Below are 9,435 nucleotides of genomic sequence, written 5' to 3'. Positions count from 1 at the left end.
ACTCAAAAACAAATAAAATGAGAGTATGTTACAAAGATAAAGAAATCACCTTGAAAGGTCACTGACTGGATCAAATCTGGGACAATTTGAGCATCAAAACAATAGGGACATATAATTATGTTTTATACATATATATAATTATATATTATAACCTGTTTAAATAGGGATGAGTTTAGGTAATAGATAGGTGATAGACAGGTAGATAATAGACAGACAGATGGATGAGAAGGCGGGGTGCTCAGTTGATATATGCTGCAAATATTTCTTCCAGTAGAATGCCAACTGGTAAATATGGAGGAAGCAGTAGAAGTGGAAAAATCACTATTTTATAACCATCACAATAAAGACTAGATCAGGCATAAATCATCAATATATGTGAAATTGAAGGAGAAAATTTGATGAGGAGTAGGATGTTTTGATGATCTCAAAGTATCTCCCCATAGATCTAGATACAATGTCTAGATAGGACATTCTAGAACCCAAAATTGCAGTATTTGAAATTTAGATCTCAATGCACAGGCTTAACTGCAGATCGGACATAGCAGGTCATTAGATAGTATTCAAACCTTGACATAGAGAAAAATATTAAAACACAGAAAGTTTGAAAGTAAAAGAATGGACAAAATTTTATTATCTAAACATTAATGATAAAAAAGTTTATATACTTGTATTTTTGCCAGACAAAGCAAAATTCATGGCAAAAAACATGACTAGAAATAAACAGGGACATTTCAAAATTGTAAAATATTCAACTGAAAAATAAACTTAAAATGTTTATGCACTTAATAATACACCTTCAAAATGTATAAAGATTGACACAACCATGAAGAGAAGTAAGCAAATCCACACTTGTATTGGAAGATTTTTTTTAACACATTGGTCTTGATATTCGACAGGCAAAAAAGGGAATAATAGAGACATTTAAATGCATAATTAGCAAACAACCTCATAAATATTTTTTAAATACTCCACGCAACAAATTAAGAGTATGCATTTTTTTCTTTTCAAGTATACATGAAATATTTATATTCTAATTGACTTTATGCTGGGTCATAAAACAAATCTCTACAAATTTCAGAGAACTGAAATTATACAGAGAATGTTCCCTGAAAATTTTACAATTAAACCTGAAATCAATAACAAAGACATAATTATGAATTTTTCATATATTTATTAACTTAGAAATATATTTCAACATAACCCATGAGTCAAAGAAGAAGTCATACAGGACAGTAGAATATTTAAGCTGAATAATAATAAAAATATCAAAATATGTGTGCATGGCATGTGTGTGTGTGCAGTAAAGAAGAAAGACTAAAAAAATCATTGACTCAGGCACATTTCTCTAAAAGCTGGAAAACTAACAGCACATTAATAGCAAATAAAGTAGAAGCAAATTAATGATAAATGTAAGCAGAAATTAATGAAACAAAAGTACAATGGAAAGTATCAACAAACCCAAAGTTAGTCCTTTGAGAAGACAAACATCCTTGATATACCTCTATTGGGATTAAGAAGAAAAGGTGGGGATCAGGTGGTTGGAGTGGCACTGCTCTAGCCAGTAAATGACCTGCGACATAACTATTTGCAAAACTAATGGGGAAGGCCATTCAAGATAAAGATAAGTTATATCACAGGAAAGCAATCGAAAATGCAAAAATGAAGCATCTGAATGAAGGACTAATTACACTGAATTCAGCACTTATGAACCTTATCTGCAGACATGTACAGACTACATCCTAAGATTGACTTCTGCTTCAATAGAAATACATGAACCAGTGCCTTACTGGAAGTGATCTGTGTGTTTTAAGAACTGGTATATATCGGTAAATTAGGGATTTCTTCTTGGTTTGGATCCATTGCTGGATATGAAAGATGGCAAGTCTGGATAGAAGTAAAGGGAAGACATTAAAAGCAAAAAATAAAAATAAAAAAATAAAACAATGCCCCCAGGTTGCCGGAAGCAAGTGGAGATTCTGAATAAGTCAAGGCATGTTGAAGCACTGAAAACAGCAGCAGCCAGGAGTAATGTTCGAAGTGACAATCAGAATTTCAGTCCTAGTGTCATAAGTAGCAAATGAAGACATTCTGAAAATGGTGCTTCCTCATTGGACTCTAATAAATTAAAGTTTGACACCAGAGAAAAGTAAAGTATTCTCTCGAAATTGCAGAAAACCAGTAGAAGAAATCGTTCATTCCGAAACAAAATTGGAACAGGTTGTTTGTCTGTACCAAAAACCAAGTAAAACAACAGATTCCCCAAGCACAGTCTTTATATAAGAGGCAAAAGATTCACTGAACACTTCTAAAAACCATTCTGAAAACCATTTTGAATATTAGACGAATGTAACAGGATCCCTTTTTGAGCACAAAGGGGCTTGTAGTCTAAAGTCCAGTTTCTGTCCACTGAGTTTATTGAGTGGTGGTGTTCAGATGCCAAAGTCTACAGCAACCAGTACTGTGGATAATAAGAAACTGACCAGATGGTTTTCCATTTAGAAACAAACTCCAGTTCAGAATCACATTTGCCTTTTATTAAAGTGACAACATTTTAAGTTCAGAAGGCTCATGTTTTGTGCCTGTTGAGAAAACACCTAACTTGGTGAATTCAGCCACTTGTAAGCAACTGTGTTGATGACATTTTGAAAACTGAAGAATCTAGTAGAACCTGTCCTTCCAGCATTTCAAATTGTGAAAGTGCAGATTCAACTCGGCAGTCATCACTTGACACTGATAACAACAGCCATTATCAAAAGAAGAGGATGTTTTCAGAAAACAAAGAAAAGATTAAATGCTTGAAAACTTCAGAGCAAATTAATGAAAATATTTGTGTAGGTTTGGAAAGGCAAACAGCATTCCTGGAACAGGTCAGATATTTGATTATCTATAGGATAAATTATGAACTATTTGACAACAAACTGAAAGAATTGAACAAATGCGCTGGGAAGATAGAGTGCAGGAATAAACATGAAGGAATAGCTGATGAATTTTTGTGAATTGCTTCACAAAAGGAGGAATTGCTTCACAAAAATAGCAAAACTCCGTGAAGGAATAGCTCCATGAAGGAATAGCAAAACATGAAGGAATAGCTGATGAATTTTTGTGAATTGCTTCACAAAAATAGCGAAACTCCAAAGACATATTAAAACAGTATTATTCTCTCAAAGGAATTGTTTGGAACCAAACATGTTATCCAGTAATGGAGCCTGTAAGGTTGCAAATTCAGACTATGAATTTGGGTAAGAATCTGGAGTCAGGGCCCAGCACGGTGGCTCATGCCTGTAATCCCAGCACTTTGGGAGGCCAAGGCAGGAGGATCTCTTGAGGTCAGGAGTTCGAGACCAGCATGGACAATATGGTCAAACCCTGTCCCTACTAAAAATACGAAAATTAGCTGGGCATGGTGGCCAGTGCCTGTAATTCCAGCTACACGGGAGGCTGAGGTGGGGGAATCACTTGATCCTGGGAGGTGGAGGTTGCAGTGAGCTGAGATCACGCCTCTGTACTCCAGCCTGGGTGACAGAGTGAGACTGTCTCAGAAAAAAAAAAAACAAAAAACAGAATCTGGAGTCAGTTAATAGTCCAGTTTAAAGAAAGTCTTCTGAGAATTATGAGCCTTCTAACCCTTCAGAAAAAGGAAGTAAAAAATTAATTTGTCACCAGATCAAAATGAGTGTTTCTGAAAGTAACAATGATGGTCTTATGTTGATTTCAGTGAAAAGTCCTAATTTGACAACTCCAGTTAAATCAAATCCAACAGATATCAGAAAAATTACATCAGGAAATTCCATCAGTTCTCCCATTGCTGAAGTTATCGCTGTACAGAGGAAACTTGATTCCACAATTGATTTGACAAAAGAAGGCCTATCCAACGGCAATACAGAAAGTCCAGTATCCACCCTGGAGTACCTTTGAAAGCTATTTTAAACTCAAAAGAAACAACCTCATTGGCACAAAATGCAGCCCAGGTTCCTGAGTCCTTTGAGCACCTGCCACCACTCTCAGAACCACCACCACTAATACCTGAATTAGTAGATAAAATCTCAGACACACTTCCTCACCAGAAGCCTGAGCTCAAAGTGAAATGCGTTTTGAGACCCAGTGTTCTCCTGCAGAAACTTACCACCTCTTCCTGTGTTATGAGAACCCTAATAATAAGTTAATTTGGAAGAAGATTGGAGAAATTAAAGCTTTACCACTCCCAATGGCCTGTACTTTAACTCAGTTTTTAGCTTCCAACAAATATTATTTTATTGTCCAATCAAAAGATATTTTGGATGGTATGGACCATTCTGTGATATAAAATCTATCCCTGAGTTTTCTGAAAATCTTACCTAAAAAAGAGGTCTTCAATAATTATATATTATACCACATTTTTTCCATATTTGTGTTGTTTACAATATCACTGTAATACCATTTCCCATTGTAAAAGGTCAGCTCAGATTGTGAGCCCTTTCTATAGAAACAGTCCTCTTCTATATGCTGTAAGTGGCCAGTAATTTGATGAACTTCTGATGTGTATTAAATATATCCTTCCAGTGGATAAGTTCTAAAACATACACTCTCATGAACCCATGTTGCTGAGGTGTGTTGTGAACAATACCTTTGGTGATTGGGGAACTGCTGCTTTCATCAGAAGACCTAGAATACAAGCAGCCACTGTTTCCTCCATTGACAATCAGCATTTAGTGACCTGCTGTGGTCAGCATAGCTACAGGAAAAATTGGTTCTTTTTTTTTTTTTTAGATGGAGTCTCACTCAGTCGCCCAGGCTGGAGTGCAATGGCACGATCTTGGCTCACCACAAAATCGGCTCTTGACTGAGGCCAGGTCATCCTTGGGGTGCACCTCCACCAAGATTTTATGAAAAGATGACATTTTGAGTTAGATGATAAAAATAAATATAAAAATTTAAAGATTTCATGAAAAAAAAAGAAGAAAAGGGAGAAGACACATATATATCCAATGTCAGGGATGAAAAATCAACTTTGCTAGAGATTCTGCTAATATTCCAAATAATAAGATGATACTAATGGGATATTATTAATAAAACAACCTAGATTTAGATTAGATGAACAATATCATAGAGAAATGCAACTTAAGATCTTCATAACTTTGGGATATGAAGAGATTTTTTTAGGCAGGATATTTAAAAAGTTCTAACTATGATGGAAAATAGATGAAGTTTACCACCTTGAAACCAAGAACCTCTCTCTTCATCAAATAACTTGGTGAAAAGTAAGCCAACAGTGGGAGAAAAGATTTGCTACTCATATAGCCAACAAAGAGCTCCTACGCTGAATACAAAAAGAATTTCTAAAAATCAATAAGGAAAAGTCAAACAGCCAAATAGAAAACATTGGCAGAAAACTCGAATAAGCACTTCACAAATGAAGAGATCTAAATGACACATGGAAAGGTGTTGGGCCCCATTACTAACTGGGGAATGTAAATTGAAACCATGCGTTACCGATGCACTCACCAGAACGGATAAGCTCTGGAAGTCTGTGATACCAAGTCCTGTGCAGCTCTGGAGTACAGGTGCAACAGCGGGCACTCTTCCCATTGAAGGAAACCAGAATGTGTCACTCCAAAATCTACCTCTTTGAAATAAATACTTTTGAACTGAAGGCAATTAAAAAGTAGCAAAGGGAGAAAGAGCTCTTTCTATTCTCTCCTTGCCCCTACTGCCTAAAGATAGGATATAAATTATCCTTTACTGGAGATGACTGCTGTTAGCTCAGAGATGGCACCAGAGGAATCTACAAATAACCCTTACTCCATTAGTTTCTTCCCATATTCTACTCATAGCTACCTCTGGAAGCTTAAAACTTTGCTTTGTCTTGTCACTTCTCTAAAATTTATTATTCTTTGTTGAAGCTGTTAAATAAGCCAGAGTTTCAAGTCACTGCTTTGAGGTACCTTTCACTGAAGTTTCTCTTATGTGATGCATGCTGTTTGCATTTATACACTTGTCTGTTTTCTCTCTTGTTAATCTGTCTTTAGTAACAGGAGTCTGTCCCAACAATACATTTATAAGGGCTGAAGAAAAATTATGTTGTTTCCTTGGCATTGTGCATTGCTGGTGGATATGCAAGTTCACATGATTTCTATGGAAAAGAGTTGTCAGAATCTTCTAAAGTTGAACATATACATACCCTATGATCCCAAATTTCTTGGAATTTCCAAAATTTCTTAGATTTATATCCACAGAAATTAATGTACACATGTACTTTAAGATTTGTATAAAAATATTCATAGCTGCATATTGACCATGGCGCCAAACTGGAAATGATGTGCATGTGTATCAGTTGTAAAGTTGAATGATCTAGAGCCATGTGCTAATTATGTCTGATGAAAAAGCCAGATTCAAAAAAGTAAATACTGTATGACTTGATTTATATTAAGTGCAAAAACTAGGCAAAAAGTTAGTGCTTAGGAATGTATGTTTAGGTAGTAAAGCTATAAAGAAAAGTATAGAAGTAATTGCCATAAAAATCAGGATAATGTTGCCCTTGTTGAGGAGAAAACATGAGGTGGCTTCTGGGTGTTGATCATCATCTAAATCAGGAGTTGGTAAATTACAGTCTGGTACCTATTTTCATAAATAAAGTTTTATTGGAACAATGCAGGCACTTTTGTTTAATATTGTCTGTGGCTCCTTTCACAATGCAACAACAGATACAGATGCTGTGACCTGAATGTTTGTGCCTTTCCTGCCAAATTCATATGATGAAACCTAATCACCAATGTGATGATACTAGGAGGCCTTTGGGAAATGATGAGATTATGAGGGTGGAGCTCTCATAAATGGAATTAGTATCTTTATAAAAGGGGCCCCAGAGAGCTAACTTGCCCCTTCTACCGTGTGAGAACACAGTGAGAGGGAACCTTATAGGCCAGAAACTGGGAAACAGGCCCTTACCAGACATGGAATCTGAGTCAGCTGGCACTTTGATCTTGGACTTCCCAGCTTCCAGAACTGTGAGAAGTATATTTTTATTGTTTATAGGCCACACAGTTTATGGTATTTTGTTACAGCTGCCTGAACGGACTAACACAGCAGAGTTGGGTAGTTGCTGAAGGGATCAGCTACGTAAAATATTTACTCTTGCTCTCTAGAGAAAAAGTTTGCTGACCCCTGACCTAGACTTCCACCTGGGTATTGATCTCATAGGTGCTTCTTTGTGACACATCACTGCCCTCTACATTCTATTTCTGCTATACATTTTTCTTTTGTATATCTTTCTGTGTATATGCTGTATTTCACAAGAAGATGATATTCAAACTCTATATTTGAGTTTCAGCAGAGAACAACAGAACTGGGTGGAGACGTGGGCACTGGGAGGTGGGTGATTCACCTTCTTAGAACCTCCTTACATACAATTTGCACTTACTGGTCAGCCAGTGTATACTTCACAGGTTTCCAGAGTTGTTCAAGAACCATCAAAACATGAATGTCCCTTTTTTTACAAATGAAGAAACTGAGGCTCAGAGAGATTTAACTGTCTTGCAGAGTTCTCAGAACTTGGGGGAGGAGATGGGATTTGAATGCATTCTGTCCAACTATGAAGTTCGTAACACCATGAGGTTGCCTCCTAGCTATTGTTAGAAACAAAACAAGTAAGAAGGAAAAACTCAGCCTGATCCTCAGGCATTTTAAGGGCCCGTAGCCAGTTCCTAAATTTAGCCAGTATTTTTTTTCTCCAGAATACATTTAAAAAATGCTTAACTGGATCATGTTTTTAGTCTCCTTAATAAATTGCTTTACCAAAAGGCTTGCAGAATGGGAACTATGCCCAGGAAACTTCTAGTCCTAGTAACCTGCCTGTGGTTGCACAGGAGGACCAATCTTCAAACCCAAGTCTATTTCCAAAGCTTGCGGTGGCCTGCAGGTGACTGATAGCTTTAATCACACCCCACTCCAAGCCTCTCTGCAAGCTTTGAAACTGAAAGGATGGGATTGGCCCAACCAATCATTCCCGACAGAGCTTTGTACTCTGCTTTCTTTCCAATACTCTGAGAGCCACAAAGGAAACAATCGCCTTTCCCAGGAACAGTACAGGCTGAGATGCCTTCTCTGGATTTGCTGTGCTTCGGCAAAGCCCTTATTGCCTCCTGCTCCACAGTTCACCAAGTGTAAATTATGGGGAAGATTAACCTACTTATTATTACAATTGTTCACTCAACTCTTAACACCAAGAGCCATTACAGGGAAATTAGACTTTGGGGAATGCTATTTACAGCTGCTGGACTGGCACCCAGGGGACTGCTACTAAATTCATTTATATGTTTTTCCCATGGAAATTCTCAGTGGATTTAGGTTACTCTTTCAATTTCCTAATCCTTCAGTGACCTTACATTGTCCAGCTCATCATAACCCCTTCCAGTGACATTTTCTTTCCCATCATACTTGAGATTATTTCTCTAACAGGCAGAGTTATGACCCACTCTTGCTAATCCTCAACATATCAGGGGAGCTGTGGGCTAATGTGTTTATAATGGCATCAGAAAGACCTAGGTTCAAATTCCGGTCCCGGGAAAGAAGAGGCAAAATAACCCTAGACAAGTTATTTAATCTCTCAAAACTTCAGGTTCTGCATGCATTAAATGCACAGTTGTTAAGATTCAATGAGGTAATACATACAAAACATGCAACATGATATCGGGCTCATAGGAAGTGATGGTGGCCAACATGATAGTTGTTTAATTCTAGGTATCTATTATTGTTGTTGTTTAATGAAATCCTGACTTTATTTATAGACTGAGCAGACTGGGAGGGACCAGGAGCAATGGGAAGGGTTTATGGAGCCTGATGGAAATGGGACTTGCCAGGATGGACTGACAACATTCAGTGAATAGATGGCTTGGGAGTAGGATATCTGCCCTTCCCACACACTCCCACCCATCGCCCACATTCCCTGGCTTGGGACCTCTGCTGCTTTACCTACCAGACCTCATGTGATCCTGCAGCCCAGGGCTGGGCATGGGCCCTTGACTCTTCATAAATTCCTGGCTGTAATTCTGTGTTCTTTTTGGCACTGACTTCATAGCAGCAGAATTTTAATAGACATCAAACATCTGGTTCTGTTTGGCTTCAGTTTTCAGTTAGAATATAGTAAGTCATCCTTTCCTCACCACTCCAGACCTTGCATATTTCTGAAGACACATTGTTTCCCTTCTTAGCTAGTGGCAGGGATGGGCCTCTGCCCTGCTGTAGTTTTGGTATTTAACATTTTTAGGGCCACTTAATCTAGATGTCACTGGACTTTCAGTCCCGTTTTCTCACTTGCGCCTATGACAATGACTCTGAGGTTGCTGGGAGCCAGGATCACCCCTACTTTACTGGTGAGGGAATGGGTAGTCTAAGACCAAGTTATATCTGGGTCTAGATGCCACATCTCTTGGGTCTGTGCCAGCACGCTGTGCTCTAAAA

The 9,435-nt window shown here is 37.8% G+C and overlaps 1 pseudogene; it reads left to right on the top strand.

Annotated features, from left to right (window-relative positions):
* Positions 1–1,875: 1,875 nt before the first annotated feature.
* Positions 1,876–4,338, top strand: LOC112607125 (annotated as a pseudogene).
* Positions 4,339–9,435: the final 5,097 nt, after the last annotated feature.

This window comes from Theropithecus gelada, chromosome 14, assembly GCF_003255815.1.
Source record: "Theropithecus gelada isolate Dixy chromosome 14, Tgel_1.0, whole genome shotgun sequence".
Taxonomy (NCBI): domain Eukaryota; kingdom Metazoa; phylum Chordata; class Mammalia; order Primates; family Cercopithecidae; genus Theropithecus; species Theropithecus gelada.
Note: the sequence above shows the minus strand (reverse complement) of the source record. Positions and strands in the feature narration are given on the sequence as shown.